The sequence below is a fragment of the Mixophyes fleayi genome, unplaced genomic scaffold (assembly GCF_038048845.1).
Source record: "Mixophyes fleayi isolate aMixFle1 unplaced genomic scaffold, aMixFle1.hap1 Scaffold_86, whole genome shotgun sequence".
Lineage (NCBI taxonomy): Eukaryota > Metazoa > Chordata > Amphibia > Anura > Limnodynastidae > Mixophyes > Mixophyes fleayi.
The window spans coordinates 24,559-40,597 of record NW_027448586.1 but is presented as its reverse complement, the minus strand read 5'-3'; the positions used below and the strand labels follow the sequence as shown (position 1 = coordinate 40,597).

General features: G+C 39.1%; 14 non-coding genes across 14 annotated transcripts; all 14 read left to right on the top strand.

Moving 5' to 3' along the window:
• Positions 1–785: 785 nt before the first annotated feature.
• Positions 786–859, top strand: TRNAN-GUU (transfer RNA asparagine (anticodon GUU)). Its single transcript has one exon. It is a non-coding gene; the product is annotated as a tRNA-Asn (tRNA).
• A 1,023-nt stretch (positions 860–1,882) lies between these two features.
• TRNAN-GUU (transfer RNA asparagine (anticodon GUU)) lies at positions 1,883–1,956 on the top strand. Its single transcript has one exon. It is a non-coding gene; the product is annotated as a tRNA-Asn (tRNA).
• A 1,024-nt stretch (positions 1,957–2,980) lies between these two features.
• TRNAN-GUU (transfer RNA asparagine (anticodon GUU)) lies at positions 2,981–3,054 on the top strand. Its single transcript has one exon. It is a non-coding gene; the product is annotated as a tRNA-Asn (tRNA).
• A 1,024-nt stretch (positions 3,055–4,078) lies between these two features.
• On the top strand, positions 4,079–4,152 carry TRNAN-GUU (transfer RNA asparagine (anticodon GUU)). The gene has a single exon. It is a non-coding gene; the product is annotated as a tRNA-Asn (tRNA).
• A 1,024-nt stretch (positions 4,153–5,176) lies between these two features.
• TRNAN-GUU (transfer RNA asparagine (anticodon GUU)) lies at positions 5,177–5,250 on the top strand. Its single transcript has one exon. It is a non-coding gene; the product is annotated as a tRNA-Asn (tRNA).
• A 1,025-nt stretch (positions 5,251–6,275) lies between these two features.
• TRNAN-GUU (transfer RNA asparagine (anticodon GUU)) lies at positions 6,276–6,349 on the top strand. Its single transcript has one exon. It is a non-coding gene; the product is annotated as a tRNA-Asn (tRNA).
• A 1,026-nt stretch (positions 6,350–7,375) lies between these two features.
• TRNAN-GUU (transfer RNA asparagine (anticodon GUU)) lies at positions 7,376–7,449 on the top strand. The gene has a single exon. It is a non-coding gene; the product is annotated as a tRNA-Asn (tRNA).
• Positions 7,450–8,471: 1,022 nt separating this feature from the next.
• TRNAN-GUU (transfer RNA asparagine (anticodon GUU)) lies at positions 8,472–8,545 on the top strand. Its single transcript has one exon. It is a non-coding gene; the product is annotated as a tRNA-Asn (tRNA).
• A 1,024-nt stretch (positions 8,546–9,569) lies between these two features.
• Positions 9,570–9,643, top strand: TRNAN-GUU (transfer RNA asparagine (anticodon GUU)). Its single transcript has one exon. It is a non-coding gene; the product is annotated as a tRNA-Asn (tRNA).
• A 1,026-nt stretch (positions 9,644–10,669) lies between these two features.
• Positions 10,670–10,743, top strand: TRNAN-GUU (transfer RNA asparagine (anticodon GUU)). Its single transcript has one exon. It is a non-coding gene; the product is annotated as a tRNA-Asn (tRNA).
• Positions 10,744–11,765: 1,022 nt separating this feature from the next.
• On the top strand, positions 11,766–11,839 carry TRNAN-GUU (transfer RNA asparagine (anticodon GUU)). Its single transcript has one exon. It is a non-coding gene; the product is annotated as a tRNA-Asn (tRNA).
• Positions 11,840–12,863: 1,024 nt separating this feature from the next.
• TRNAN-GUU (transfer RNA asparagine (anticodon GUU)) lies at positions 12,864–12,937 on the top strand. The gene has a single exon. It is a non-coding gene; the product is annotated as a tRNA-Asn (tRNA).
• Positions 12,938–13,961: 1,024 nt separating this feature from the next.
• TRNAN-GUU (transfer RNA asparagine (anticodon GUU)) lies at positions 13,962–14,035 on the top strand. The gene has a single exon. It is a non-coding gene; the product is annotated as a tRNA-Asn (tRNA).
• Positions 14,036–15,064: 1,029 nt separating this feature from the next.
• TRNAN-GUU (transfer RNA asparagine (anticodon GUU)) lies at positions 15,065–15,138 on the top strand. Its single transcript has one exon. It is a non-coding gene; the product is annotated as a tRNA-Asn (tRNA).
• Positions 15,139–16,039: the final 901 nt, after the last annotated feature.

Sequence of the window (16,039 nt, the reverse complement as noted above, 5' to 3'; positions counted from 1 at the left end):
TGTAGTTACGCTACCAAAACGGACTTTCTAAAAAGTGTCCTACGAAGCCAAGTCCATGAATAAAGCCTGTGCACAAGCATTTATTCTTGTATTGTTGCCAAAAACCAATTCCATATGCAATGGCAGCTAAATGTTTCCTGAGTATAGTGTCTCCCTAGAAAAAACAAGTTCACAGGAAGAAGAATAAACTGCTCTACACCATTTCAGCTATCCAAGTGTCCCTCCGCTTTTTTTTTTTTTTTTTTAAGTGTGAAAATTTTTTGGACTCCATCATTGTCCCATTTCACCATGAATATGTGAACTAGATTTATCATTTTGGAAACCTGCATTGTTTTGCTATGGGCAAGGTCGATTTTTACCTATGTAACCAGAGCACTGTTAGGGTAAAGAAAAGAAAGTATGTTGATTTTGACATAAAGACTGGCAGCAGCATTCTGTTAAAATGAGCTGAGATTGTAATTGACTTTTTTCTTTAACTAAACAGAAAAGAAACAAAGTTTCTACCACAAGTTTACCAATTTAAGATTGCCTTAGATAATGAAGAAAGAGCAAGTAGCAGAGGATGGTTTCGATCCATCGACCTCTGGGTTATGGGCCCAGCACGCTTCCGCTGCGCCACTCTGCTAGTCATGCAATGTTTGTTGACTCCTGAAGGTTTGAGGCAACCCAGGAAAGAACCAATATTTATTTTTGTTGGTTGGCAGATAAAGAACAGTAATGAAATGTCATGAAATTTGTCCGGAATAATGCATTTCAGCCCATGCCATGAACACACGCTGCAAGTTGTCTCTGTGGCGCAATTGGTTAGCGTGTTGGGCTGTTAACCGAAAGGTTGGTGGTTCAAGCCCACCCAGGGACGTAGATGTCTGGTTTTCATATCAATTTTTAGACATCATCTAATCCATCCTCTTGAGGTGTGGGGTGCCTCTGATCCAATTACCTTCATGCCTATCAATGGTGAGTTTAGTTTGTTCTAGACAGTTTTACTCAACTTCATGCTTTGGAAATCCAATTTAGCAACTGGTTGCAGAGGTAAATATATTGGACAGACTGTGGAAACCAAATTAGTATTAAAATTGCTCTCCCTGTTCCTACCTTGTAGTTACGCTACCAAAACGGACTTTCTAAAAAGTGTCCTACGAAGCCAAGTCCATGAATAAAGCCTGTGCACAAGCATTTATTCTTGTATTGTTGCCAAAAACCAATTCCATATGCAATGGCAGCTAAATGTTTCCTGAGTATAGTGTCTCCCTAGAAAAAACAAGTTCACAGGAAGAAAAATAAACTGCTCTACACCATTTCAGCTATCCAAGTGTCCATCCGCTTTTTTTTTTTTTTTTTTAAGTGTGAAAATTTTTTGGACTCCATCATTGTCCCATTTCACCATGAATATGTGAACTAGATTTATCATTTTGGAAACCTGCATTGTTTTGCTATGGGCAAGGTCGATTTTTACCTATGTAACCAGAGCACTGTTAGGGTAAAGAAAAGAAAGTATGTTGATTTTGACATAAAGACTGGCAGCAGCATTCTGTTAAAATGAGCTGAGATTGTAATTGACTTTTTTCTTTAACTAAACAGAAAAGAAACAAAGTTTCTACCACAAGTTTACCAATTTAGGATTGCCTTAGATAATGAAGAAAGAGCAAGTAGCAGAGGATGGTTTCGATCCATCGACCTCTGGGTTATGGGCCCAGCACGCTTCCGCTTCGCCACTCTGCTAGTCATGCAATGTTTGTTGACTCCTGAAGGTTTGAGGCAACCCAGGAAAGAACCAATATTTATTTTTGTTGGTTGGCAGATAAAGAACAGTAATGAAATGTCATGAAATTTGTCCGGAATAATGCATTTCAGCCCATGCCATGAACACATGCTGCAAGTTGTCTCTGTGGTGCAATTGGTTAGCGTGTTCGGCTGTTAACCGAAAGGTTGGTGGTTCAAGCCCACCCAGGGACGTAGATGACTGGTTTTCATATCAATTTTTAGACATCATCTAATCCATCCTCTTGAGGTGTGGGGTGCCTCTGATCCAATTACCTTCATGCCTATCAATGGTGAGTTTAGTTTGTTCTAGACAGTTTTACTCAACTTCATACTTTGGAAATCCAATTTAGCAACTGGTTGCAGAGGTAAATATATTGGACAGATTGTGGAAACCAAATTAGTATTAAAATTGCTCTCCCTGTTCCTACCTTGTAGTTACGCTACCAAAACGGACTTTCTAAAAAGTGTCCTACGAAGCCAAGTCCATGAATAAAGCCTGTGCACAAGCATTTATTCTTGTATTGTTGCCAAAAACCAATTCCATATGCAATGGCAGCTAAATGTTTCCTGAGTATAGTGTCTCCCTAGAAAAAACAAGTTCACAGGAAGAAGAATAAACTGCTCTACACCATTTCAGCTATCCAAGTGTCCCTCCGCTTTTTTTTTTTTTTTTTTTAAGTGTGAAAATTTTTTGGACTCCATCATTGTCCCATTTCACCATGAATATGTGAACTAGATTTATCATTTTGGAAACCTGCATTGTTTTGCTATGGGCAAGGTCGATTTTTACCTATGTAACCAGAGCACTGTTAGGGTAAAGAAAAGAAAGTATGTTGATTTTGACATAAAGACTGGCAGCAGCATTCTGTTAAAATGAGCTGAGATTGTAATTGACTTTTTTCTTTAACTAAACAGAAAAGAAACAAAGTTTCTACCACAAGTTTACCAATTTAGGATTGCCTTAGATAATGAAGAAAGAGCAAGTAGCAGAGGATGGTTTCGATCCATCGACCTCTGGGTTATGGGCCCAGCACGCTTCCGCTTCGCCACTCTGCTAGTCATGCAATGTTTGTTGACTCCTGAAGGTTTGAGGCAACCCAGGAAAGAACCAATATTTATTTTTGTTGGTTGGCAGATAAAGAACAGTAATGAAATGTCATGAAATTTGTCCGGAATAATGCATTTCAGCCCATGCCATGAACACATGCTGCAAGTTGTCTCTGTGGTGCAATTGGTTAGCGTGTTCGGCTGTTAACCGAAAGGTTGGTGGTTCAAGCCCACCCAGGGACGTAGATGACTGGTTTTCATATCAATTTTTAGACATCATCTAATCCATCCTCTTGAGGTGTGGGGTGCCTCTGATCCAATTACCTTCATGCCTATCAATGGTGAGTTTAGTTTGTTCTAGACAGTTTTACTCAACTTCATACTTTGGAAATCCAATTTAGCAACTGGTTGCAGAGGTAAATATATTGGACAGATTGTGGAAACCAAATTAGTATTAAAATTGCTCTCCCTGTTCCTACCTTGTAGTTACGCTACCAAAACGGACTTTCTAAAAAGTGTCCTACGAAGCCAAGTCCATGAATAAAGCCTGTGCACAAGCATTTATTCTTGTATTGTTGCCAAAAACCAATTCCATATGCAATGGCAGCTAAATGTTTCCTGAGTATAGTGTCTCCCTAGAAAAAACAAGTTCACAGGAAGAAAAATAAACTGCTCTACACCATTTCAGCTATCCAAGTGTCCCTCCGCTTTTTTTTTTTTTTTTTTTAAGTGTGAAAATTTTTTGGACTCCATCATTGTCCCATTTCACCATGAATATGTGAACTAGATTTATCATTTTGGAAACCTGCATTGTTTTGCTATGGGCAAGGTCGATTTTTACCTATGTAACCAGAGCACTGTTAGGGTAAAGAAAAGAAAGTATGTTGATTTTGACATAAAGACTGGCAGCAGCATTCTGTTAAAATGAGCTGAGATTGTAATTGACTTTTTTCTTTAACTAAACAGAAAAGAAACAAAGTTTCTACCACAAGTTTACCAATTTAAGATTGCCTTAGATAATGAAGAAAGAGCAAGTAGCAGAGGATGGTTTCGATCCATCGACCTCTGGGTTATGGGCCCAGCACGCTTCCGCTGCGCCACTCTGCTAGTCATGCAATGTTTGTTGACTCCTGAAGGTTTGAGGCAACCCAGGAAAGAACCAATATTTATTTTTGTTGGTTGGCAGATAAAGAACAGTAATGAAATGTCATGAAATTTGTCCGGAATAATGCATTTCAGCCCATGCCATGAACACACGCTGCAAGTTGTCTCTGTGGCGCAATTGGTTAGCGTGTTGGGCTGTTAACCGAAAGGTTGGTGGTTCAAGCCCACCCAGGGACGTAGATGACTGGTTTTCATATCAATTTTTAGACATCATCTAATCCATCCTCTTGAGGTGTGGGGTGCCTCTGATCCAATTACCTTCATGCCTATCAATGGTGAGTTTAGTTTGTTCTAGACAGTTTTACTCAACTTCATACTTTGGAAATCCAATTTAGCAACTGGTTGCAGAGGTAAATATATTGGACAGACTGTGGAAACCAAATTAGTATTAAAATTGCTCTCCCTGTTCCTACCTTGTAGTTACGCTACCAAAACGGACTTTTTAAAAAGTGTCCTACGAAGCCAAGTCCATGAATAAAGCCTGTGCACAAGCATTTATTCTTGTATTGTTGCCAAAAACCAATTCCATATGCAATGGCAGCTAAATGTTTCCTGAGTATAGTGTCTCCCTAGAAAAAACAAGTTCACAGGAAGAAAAATAAACTGCTCTACACCATTTCAGCTATCCAAGTGTCCCTCCGCTTTTTTTTTTTTTTTTTTTAAGTGTGAAAATTTTTTGGACTCCATCATTGTCCCATTTCACCATGAATATGTGAACTAGATTTATCATTTTGGAAACCTGCATTGTTTTGCTATGGGCAAGGTCGATTTTTACCTATGTAACCAGAGCACTGTTAGGGTAAAGAAAAGAAAGTATGTTGATTTTGACATAAAGACTGGCAGCAGCATTCTGTTAAAATGAGCTGAGATTGTAATTGACTTTTTTCTTTAACTAAACAGAAAAGAAACAAAGTTTCTACCACAAGTTTACCAATTTAAGATTGCCTTAGATAATGAAGAAAGAGCAAGTAGCAGAGGATGGTTTCGATCCATCGACCTCTGGGTTATGGGCCCAGCACGCTTCCGCTGCGCCACTCTGCTAGTCATGCAATGTTTGTTGACTCCTGAAGGTTTGAGGCAACCCAGGAAAGAACCAATATTTATTTTTGTTGGTTGGCAGATAAAGAACAGTAATGAAATGTCATGAAATTTGTCCGGAATAATGCATTTCAGCCCATGCCATGAACACACGCTGCAAGTTGTCTCTGTGGCGCAATTGGTTAGCGTGTTGGGCTGTTAACCGAAAGGTTGGTGGTTCAAGCCCACCCAGGGACGTAGATGACTGGTTTTCATATCAATTTTTAGACATCATCTAATCCATCCTCTTGAGGTGTGGGGTGCCTCTGATCCAATTACCTTCATGCCTATCAATGGTGAGTTTAGTTTGTTCTAGACAGTTTTACTCAACTTCATGCTTTGGAAATCCAATTTAGCAACTGGTTGCAGAGGTATATATATTTGACAGATTGTGGAAACCAAATTAGTATTAAAATTGCTCTCCCTGTTCCTACCTTGTAGTTACGCTACCAAAACGGACTTTCTAAAAAGTGTCCTACGAAGCCAAGTCCATGAATAAAGCCTGTGCACAAGCATTTATTCTTGTATTGTTGCCAAAAACCAATTCCATATGCAATGGCAGCTAAATGTTTCCTGAGTATAGTGTCTCCCTAGAAAAAACAAGTTCACAGGAAGAAAAATAAACTGCTCTACACCATTTCAGCTATCCAAGTGTCCCTCCGCTTTTTTTTTTTTTTTTTTTTAAGTGTGAAAATTTTTTGGACTCCATCATTGTCCCATTTCACCATGAATATGTGAACTAGATTTATCATTTTGGAAACCTGCATTGTTTTGCTATGGGCAAGGTCGATTTTTACCTATGTAACCAGAGCACTGTTAGGGTAAAGAAAAGAAAGTATGTTGATTTTGACATAAAGACTGGCAGCAGCATTCTGTTAAAATGAGCTGAGATTGTAATTGACTTTTTTCTTTAACTAAACAGAAAAGAAACAAAGTTTCTACCACAAGTTTACCAATTTAGGATTGCCTTAGATAATGAAGAAAGAGCAAGTAGCAGAGGATGGTTTCGATCCATCGACCTCTGGGTTATGGGCCCAGCACGCTTCCGCTGCGCCACTCTGCTAGTCATGCAATGTTTGTTGACTCCTGAAGGTTTGAGGCAACCCAGGAAAGAACCAATATTTATTTTTGTTGGTTGGCAGATAAAGAACAGTAATGAAATGTCATGAAATTTGTCCGGAATAATGCATTTCAGCCCATGCCATGAACACACGCTGCAAGTTGTCTCTGTGGCGCAATTGGTTAGCGTGTTCAGCTGTTAACCGAAAGGTTGGTGGTTCAAGCCCACCCAGGGACGTAGATGACTGGTTTTCATATCAATTTTTAGACATCATCTAATCCATCCTCTTGAGGTGTGGGGTGCCTCTGATCCAATTACCTTCATGCCTATCAATGGTGAGTTTAGTTTGTTCTAGACAGTTTTACTCAACTTCATACTTTGGAAATCCAATTTAGCAACTGGTTGCAGAGGTAAATATATTGGACAGACTGTGGAAACCAAATTAGTATTAAAATTGCTCTCCCTGTTCCTACCTTGTAGTTACGCTACCAAAACGGACTTTCTAAAAAGTGTCCTACGAAGCCAAGTCCATGAATAAAGCCTGTGCACAAGCATTTATTCTTGTATTGTTGCCAAAAACCAATTCCATATGCAATGGCAGCTAAATGTTTCCTGAGTATAGTGTCTCCCTAGAAAAAACAAGTTCACAGGAAGAAAAATAAACTGCTCTACACCATTTCAGCTATCCAAGTGTCCCTCCGGTTTTGTTTTTTTTTTTTTTTTAAGTGTGAAAATTTTTTGGACTCCATCATTGTCCCATTTCACCATGAATATGTGAACTAGATTTATCATTTTGGAAACCTGCATTGTTTTGCTATGGGCAAGGTCGATTTTTCCCTATGTAACCAGAGCACTGTTAGGGTAAAGAAAAGAAAGTATGTTGATTTTGACATAAAGACTGGCAGCAGCATTCTGTTAAAATGAGCTGAGATTGTAATTGACTTTTTTCTTTAACTAAACAGAAAAGAAACAAAGTTTCTACCACAAGTTTACCAATTTAGGATTGCCTTAGATAATGAAGAAAGAGCAAGTAGCAGAGGATGGTTCCGATCCATCGACCTCTGGGTTATGGGCCCAGCACGCTTCCGCTGCGCCACTCTGCTAGTCATGCAATGTTTGTTGACTCCTGAAGGTTTGAGGCAACCCAGGAAAGAACCAATATTTATTTTTGTTGGTTGGCAGATAAAGAACAGTAATGAAATGTCATGAAATTTGTCCGGAATAATGCATTTCAGCCCATGCCATGAACACACGCTGCAAGTTGTCTCTGTGGCGCAATTGGTTTGCGTGTTCGGCTGTTAACCGAAAGGTTGGTGGTTCAAGCCCACCCAGGGACATAGATGACTGGTTTTCATATCAATTTTTAGACATCATCTAATCCATCCTCTTGAGGTGTGGGGTGCCTCTGATCCAATTACCTTCATGCCTATCAATGGTGAGTTTAGTTTGTTCTAGACAGTTTTACTCAACTTCATACTTTGGAAATCCAATTTAGCAACTGGTTGCAGAGGTAAATATATTGGACAGACTGTGGAAACCAAATTAGTATTAAAATTGCTCTCCCTGTTCCTACCTTGTAGTTACGCTACCAAAACGGACTTTCTAAAAAGTGTAATACGAAGCCAAGTCCATGAATAAAGCCTGTGCACAAGCATTTATTCTTGTATTGTTGCCAAAAACCAATTCCATATGCAATGGCAGCTAAATGTTTCCTGAGTATAGTGTCTCCCTAGAAAAAACAAGTTCACAGGAAGAAGAATAAACTGCTCTACACCATTTCAGCTATCCAAGTGTCCCTCCGCTTTTTTTTTTTTTTTTTAAGTGTGAAAATTTTTTGGACTCCATCATTGTCCCATTTCACCATGAATATGTGAACTAGATTTATCATTTTGGAAACCTGCATTGTTTTGCTATGGGCAAGGTCGATTTTTACCTATGTAACCAGAGCACTGTTAGGGTAAAGAAAAGAAAGTATGTTGATTTTGACATAAAGACTGGCAGCAGCATTCTGTTAAAATGAGCTGAGATTGTAATTGACTTTTTTCTTTAACTAAACAGAAAAGAAACAAAGTTTCTACCACAAGTTTACCAATTTAGGATTGCCTTAGATAATGAAGAAAGAGCAAGTAGCAGAGGATGGTTTCGATCCATCGACCTCTGGGTTATGGGCCCAGCACGCTTCCGCTGCGCCACTCTGCTAGTCATGCAATGTTTGTTGACTCCTGAAGGTTTGAGGCAACCCAGGAAAGAACCAATATTTATTTTTGTTGGTTGGCAGATAAAGAACAGTAATGAAATGTCATGAAATTTGTCCGGAATAATGCATTTCAGCCCATGCCATGAACACACGCTGCAAGTTGTCTCTGTGGCGCAATTGGTTAGCGTGTTCGGCTGTTAACCGAAAGGTTGGTGGTTCAAGCCCACCCAGGGACGTAGATGACTGGTTTTCATATCAATTTTTAGACATCATCTAATCCATCCTCTTGAGGTGTGGGGTGCCTCTGATCCAATTACCTTCATGCCTATCAATGGTGAGTTTAGTTTGTTCTAGACAGTTTTACTCAACTTCATACTTTGGAAATCCAATTTAGCAACTGGTTGCAGAGGTAAATATATTGGACAGATTGTGGAAACCAAATTAGTATTAAAATTGCTCTCCCTGTTCCTACCTTGTAGTTACGCTACCAAAACGGACTTTCTAAAAAGTGTCCTACGAAGCCAAGTCCATGAATAAAGCCTGTGCACAAGCATTTATTCTTGTATTGTTGCCAAAAACCAATTCCATATGCAATGGCAGCTAAATGTTTCCTGAGTATAGTGTCTCCCTAGAAAAAACAAGTTCACAGGAAGAAAAATAAACTGCTCTACACCATTTCAGCTATCCAAGTGTCCCTCCGCTTTTTTTTTTTTTTTTTTTAAGTGTGAAAATTTTTTGGACTCCATCATTGTCCCATTTCACCATGAATATGTGAACTAGATTTATCATTTTGGAAACCTGCATTGTTTTGCTATGGGCAAGGTCGATTTTTACCTATGTAACCAGAGCACTGTTAGGGTAAAGAAAAGAAAGTATGTTGATTTTGACATAAAGACTGGCAGCAGCATTCTGTTAAAATGAGCTGAGATTGTAATTGACTTTTTTCTTTAACTAAACAGAAAAGAAACAAAGTTTCTACCACAAGTTTACCAATTTAAGATTGCCTTAGATAATGAAGAAAGAGCAAGTAGCAGAGGATGGTTTCGATCCATCGACCTCTGGGTTATGGGCCCAGCACGCTTCCGCTGCGCCACTCTGCTAGTCATGCAATGTTTGTTGACTCCTGAAGGTTTGAGGCAACCCAGGAAAGAACCAATATTTATTTTTGTTGGTTGGCAGATAAAGAACAGTAATGAAATGTCATGAAATTTGTCCGGAATAATGCATTTCAGCCCATGCCATGAACACACGCTGCAAGTTGTCTCTGTGGCGCAATTGGTTAGCGTGTTCAGCTGTTAACCGAAAGGTTGGTGGTTCAAGCCCACCCAGGGACGTAGATGACTGGTTTTCATATCAATTTTTAGACATCATCTAATCCATCCTCTTGAGGTGTGGGGTGCCTCTGATCCAATTACCTTCATGCCTATCAATGGTGAGTTTAGTTTGTTCTAGACAGTTTTACTCAACTTCATACTTTGGAAATCCAATTTAGCAACTGGTTGCAGAGGTAAATATATTGGACAGACTGTGGAAACCAAATTAGTATTAAAATTGCTCTCCCTGTTCCTACCTTGTAGTTACGCTACCAAAACGGACTTTCTAAAAAGTGTCCTACGAAGCCAAGTCCATGAATAAAGCCTGTGCACAAGCATTTATTCTTGTATTGTTGCCAAAAACCAATTCCATATGCAATGGCAGCTAAATGTTTCCTGAGTATAGTGTCTCCCTAGAAAAAACAAGTTCACAGGAAGAAAAATAAACTGCTCTACACCATTTCAGCTATCCAAGTGTCCCTCCGGTTTTTTTATTTATTTTTTTTTAAGTGTGAAAATTTTTTGGACTCCATCATTGTCCCATTTCACCATGAATATGTGAACTAGATTTATCATTTTGGAAACCTGCATTGTTTTGCTATGGGCAAGGTCGATTTTTACCTATGTAACCAGAGCACTGTTAGGGTAAAGAAAAGAAAGTATGTTGATTTTGACATAAAGACTGGCAGCAGCATTCTGTTAAAATGAGCTGAGATTGTAATTGACTTTTTTCTTTAACTAAACAGAAAAGAAACAAAGTTTCTACCACAAGTTTACCAATTTAGGATTGCCTTAGATAATGAAGAAAGAGCAAGTAGCAGAGGATGGTTTCGATCCATCGACCTCTGGGTTATGGGCCCAGCATGCTTCCGCTGCGCCACTCTGCTAGTCATGCAATGTTTGTTGACTCCTGAAGGTTTGAGGCAACCCAGGAAAGAACCAATATTTATTTTTGTTGGTTGGCAGATAAAGAACAGTAATGAAATGTCATGAAATTTGTCCGGAATAATGCATTTCAGCCCATGCCATGAACACACGCTGCAAGTTGTCTCTGTGGCACAATTGGTTTGCGTGTTCGGCTGTTAACCGAAAGGTTGGTGGTTCAAGCCCACCCAGGGACATAGATGACTGGTTTTCATATCAATTTTTAGACATCATCTAATCCATCCTCTTGAGGTGTGGGGTGCCTCTGATCCAATTACCTTCATGCCTATCAATGGTGAGTTTAGTTTGTTCTAGACAGTTTTACTCAACTTCATACTTTGGAAATCCAATTTAGCAACTGGTTGCAGAGGTAAATATATTGGACAGACTGTGGAAACCAAATTAGTATTAAAATTGCTCTCCCTGTTCCTACCTTGTAGTTACGCTACCAAAACGGACTTTCTAAAAAGTGTAATACGAAGCCAAGTCCATGAATAAAGCCTGTGCACAAGCATTTATTCTTGTATTGTTGCCAAAAACCAATTCCATATGCAATGGCAGCTAAATGTTTCCTGAGTATAGTGTCTCCCTAGAAAAAACAAGTTCACAGGAAGAAGAATAAACTGCTCTACACCATTTCAGCTATCCAAGTGTCCCTCCGCTTTTTTTTTTTTTTTTTAAGTGTGAAAATTTTTTGGACTCCATCATTGTCCCATTTCACCATGAATATGTGAACTAGATTTATCATTTTGGAAACCTGCATTGTTTTGCTATGGGCAAGGTCGATTTTTACCTATGTAACCAGAGCACTGTTAGGGTAAAGAAAAGAAAGTATGTTGATTTTGACATAAAGACTGGCAGCAGCATTCTGTTAAAATGAGCTGAGATTGTAATTGACTTTTTTCTTTAACTAAACAGAAAAGAAACAAAGTTTCTACCACAAGTTTACCAATTTAGGATTGCCTTAGATAATGAAGAAAGAGCAAGTAGCAGAGGATGGTTTCGATCCATCGACCTCTGGGTTATGGGCCCAGCACGCTTCCGCTGCGCCACTCTGCTAGTCATGCAATGTTTGTTGACTCCTGAAGGTTTGAGGCAACCCAGGAAAGAACCAATATTTATTTTTGTTGGTTGGCAGATAAAGAACAGTAATGAAATGTCATGAAATTTGTCCGGAATAATGCATTTCAGCCCATGCCATGAACACACGCTGCAAGTTGTCTCTGTGGCGCAATTGGTTAGCGTGTTCGGCTGTTAACCGAAAGGTTGGTGGTTCAAGCCCACCCAGGGACGTAGATGACTGGTTTTCATATCAATTTTTAGACATCATCTAATCCATCCTCTTGAGGTGTGGGGTGCCTCTGATCCAATTACCTTCATGCCTATCAATGGTGAGTTTAGTTTGTTCTAGACAGTTTTACTCAACTTCATACTTTGGAAATCCAATTTAGCAACTGGTTGCAGAGTTAAATATATTGGACAGATTGTGGAAACCAAATTAGTATTAAAATTGCTCTCCCTGTTCCTACCTTGTAGTTACGCTACCAAAACGGACTTTCTAAAAAGTGTCCTACGAAGCCAAGTCCATGAATAAAGCCTGTGCACAAGCATTTATTCTTGTATTGTTGCCAAAAACCAATTCCATATGCAATGGCAGCTAAATGTTTCCTGAGTATAGTGTCTCCCTAGAAAAAACAAGTTCACAGGAAGAAAAATAAACTGCTCTACACCATTTCAGCTATCCAAGTGTCCCTCCGCTTTTTTTTTTTTTTTTTTTAAGTGTGAAAATTTTTTGGACTCCATCATTGTCCCATTTCACCATGAATATGTGAACTAGATTTATCATTTTGGAAACCTGCATTGTTTTGCTATGGGCAAGGTCGATTTTTACCTATGTAACCAGAGCACTGTTAGGGTAAAGAAAAGAAAGTATGTTGATTTTGACATAAAGACTGGCAGCAGCATTCTGTTAAAATGAGCTGAGATTGTAATTGACTTTTTTCTTTAACTAAACAGAAAAGAAACAAAGTTTCTACCACAAGTTTACCAATTTAAGATTGCCTTAGATAATGAAGAAAGAGCAAGTAGCAGAGGATGGTTTCGATCCATCGACCTCTGGGTTATGGGCCCAGCACGCTTCCGCTGCGCTACTCTGCTAGTCATGCAATTTTTGTTGACTCCTGAAGGTTTGAGGCAACCCAGGAAAGAACCAATATTTATTTTTGTTGGTTGGCAGATAAAGAACAGTAATGAAATGTCATGAAATTTGTCCGGAATAATGCATTTCAGCCCATGCCATGAACACACGCTGCAAGTTGTCTCTGTGGCGCAATTGGTTAGCATGTTCGGCTGTTAACCGAAAGGTTGGTGGTTCAAGCCCACCCAGGGACGTAAATGACTGGTTTTCATATCAATTTTTAGACATCATCTAATCCATCCTCTTGAGGTGTGGGGTGCCTCTGATCCAATTACCTTCATGCCTATCAATGGTGAGTTTAGTTTGTTCTAGACAGTTTTACTCAACTTCATACTTTGGAAATCCAATTTAGCAACTGGTTGCAGAGGTAAATATATTGGACAGATTGTGGAAACCAAATTAGTATTAAAATTGCTCTCCCTGTTCCTACCTTGTAGTTACGCTACCAAAACGGACTTTCTAAAAAGTGTCCTACGAAGCCAAGTCCATGAATAAAGCCTGTGCACAAGCATTTATTCTTGTATTGTTGCCAAAAACCAATTCCATATGCAATGGCAGCTAAATGTTTCCTGAGTATAGTGTCTCCCTAGAAAAAACAAGTTCACAGGAAGAAAAATAAACTGCTCTACACCATTTCAGCTATCCAAGTGTCCCTCCGCTTTTTTTTTTTTTTTTTTTAAGTGTGAAAATTTTTTGGACTCCATCATTGTCCCATTTCACCATGAATATGTGAACTAGATTTATCATTTTGGAAACCTGCATTGTTTTGCTATGGGCAAGGTCGATTTTTACCTATGTAACCAGAGCACTGTTAGGGTAAAGAAAAGAAAGTATGTTGATTTTGACATAAAGACTGGCAGCAGCATTCTGTCAAAATGAGCTGAGATTGTAATTGACTTTTTTCTTTAACTAAACAGAAAAGAAACAAAGTTTCTACCACAAGTTTACCAATTTAGGATTGCCTTAGATAATGAAGAAAGAGCAAGTAGCAGAGGATGGTTTCGATCCATCGACCTCTGGGTTATGGGCCCAGCATGCTTCCGCTGCGCCACTCTGCTAGTCATGCAATGTTTGTTGACTCCTGAAGGTTTGAGGCAACCCAGGAAAGAACCAATATTTATTTTTGTTGGTTGGCAGATAAAGAACAGTAATGAAATGTCATGAAATTTGTCCGGAATAATGCATTTCAGCCCATGCCATGAACACACGCTGCAAGTTGTCTCTGTGGCGCAATTGGTTAGCGTGTTCGGCTGTTAACCGAAAGGTTGGTGGTTCAAGCCCACCCAGGGACGTAGATGACTGGTTTTCATATCAATTTTTAGACATCATCTAATCCATCCTCTTGAGGTGTGGGGTGCCTCTGATCCAATTACCTTCATGCCTATCAATGGTGAGTTTAGTTTGTTCTAGACAGTTTTACTCAACTTCATGCTTTGGAAATCCAATTTAGCAACTGGTTGCAGAGGTATATATATTTGACAGATTGTGGAAACCAAATTAGTATTAAAATTGCTCTCCCTGTTCCTACCTTGTAGTTACGCTACCAAAACGGACTTTCTAAAAAGTGTCCTACGAAGCCAAGTCCATGAATAAAGCCTGTGCACAAGCATTTATTCTTGTATTGTTGCCAAAAACCAATTCCATATGCAATGGCAGCTAAATGTTTCCTGAGTATAGTGTCTCCCTAGAAACAACAAGTTCACAGGAAGAAAAATAAACTGCTCTACACCATTTCAGCTATCCAAGTGTCCCTCCGCTTTTTTTTTTTTATTTTTTTTTTTAAGTGTGAAAATTTTTTGGACTCCATCATTGTCCCATTTCACCATGAATATGTGAACTAGATTTATCATTTTGGAAACCTGCATTGTTTTGCTATGGGCAAGGTCGATTTTTACCTATGTAACCAGAGCACTGTTAGGGTAAAGAAAAGAAAGTATGTTGATTTTGACATAAAGACTGGCAGCAGCATTCTGTTAAAATGAGCTGAGATTGTAATTGACTTTTTTCTTTAACTAAACAGAAAAGAAACAAAGTTTCTACCACAAGTTTACCAATTTAGGATTGCCTTAGATAATGAAGAAAGAACAAGTAGCAGAGGATGGTTTCGATCCATCGACCTCTGGGTTATGGGCCCAGCACGCTTCCGCTGCGCCACTCTGCTAGTCATGCAATGTTTGTTGACTCCTGAAGGTTTGAGGCAACCCAGGAAAGAACCAATATTTATTTTTGTTGGTTGGCAGATAAAGAACAGTAATGAAATGTCATGAAATTTGTCCGGAATAATGCATTTCAGCCCATGCCATGAACACACGCTGCAAGTTGTCTCTGTGGCGCAATTGGTTAGCGTGTTCGGCTGTTAACCGAAAGGTTGGTGGTTCAAGCCCACCCAGGGACGTAGATGACTGGTTTTCATATCAATTTTTAGACATCATCTAATCCATCCTCTTGAGGTGTGGGGTGCCTCTGATCCAATTACCTTCATGCCTATCAATGGTGAGTTTAGTTTGTTCTAGACAGTTTTACTCAACTTCATACTTTGGAAATCCAATTTAGCAACTGGTTGCAGAGGTAAATATATTGGACAGATTGTGGAAACCAAATTAGTATTAAAATTGCTCTCCCTGTTCCTACCTTGTAGTTACGCTACCAAAACGGACTTTCTAAAAAGTGTCCTACGAAGCCAAGTCCATGAATAAAGCCTGTGCACAAGCATTTATTCTTGTATTGTTGCCAAAAACCAATTCCATATGCAATGGCAGCTAAATGTTTCCTGAGTATAGTGTCTCCCTAGAAAAAACAAGTTCACAGGAAGAAAAATAAACTGCTCTACACCATTTCAGCTATCCAAGTGTCCCTCCGCTTTTTTTTTTTTTTTTTTTAAGTGTGAAAATTTTTTGGACTCCATCATTGTCCCATTTCACCATGAATATGTGAACTAGATTTATCATTTTGGAAACCTGCATTGTTTTGCTATGGGCAAGGTCGATTTTTACCTATGTAACCAGAGCACTGTTAGGGTAAAGAAAAGAAAGTATGTTGATTTTGACATAAAGACTGGCAGCAGCATTCTGTTAAAATGAGCTGAGATTGTAATTGACTTTTTTCTTTAACTAAACAGAAAAGAAACAAAGTTTCTACCACAAGTTTACCAATTTAAGATTGCCTTAGATAATGAAGAAAGAGCAAGTAGCAGAGGATGGTTTCGATCCATCGACCTCTGGGTTATGGGCCCAGCACGCTTCCGCTGCGCCACTCTGCTAGTCATGCAATGTTTGTTGACTCCTGAAGGTTTGAGG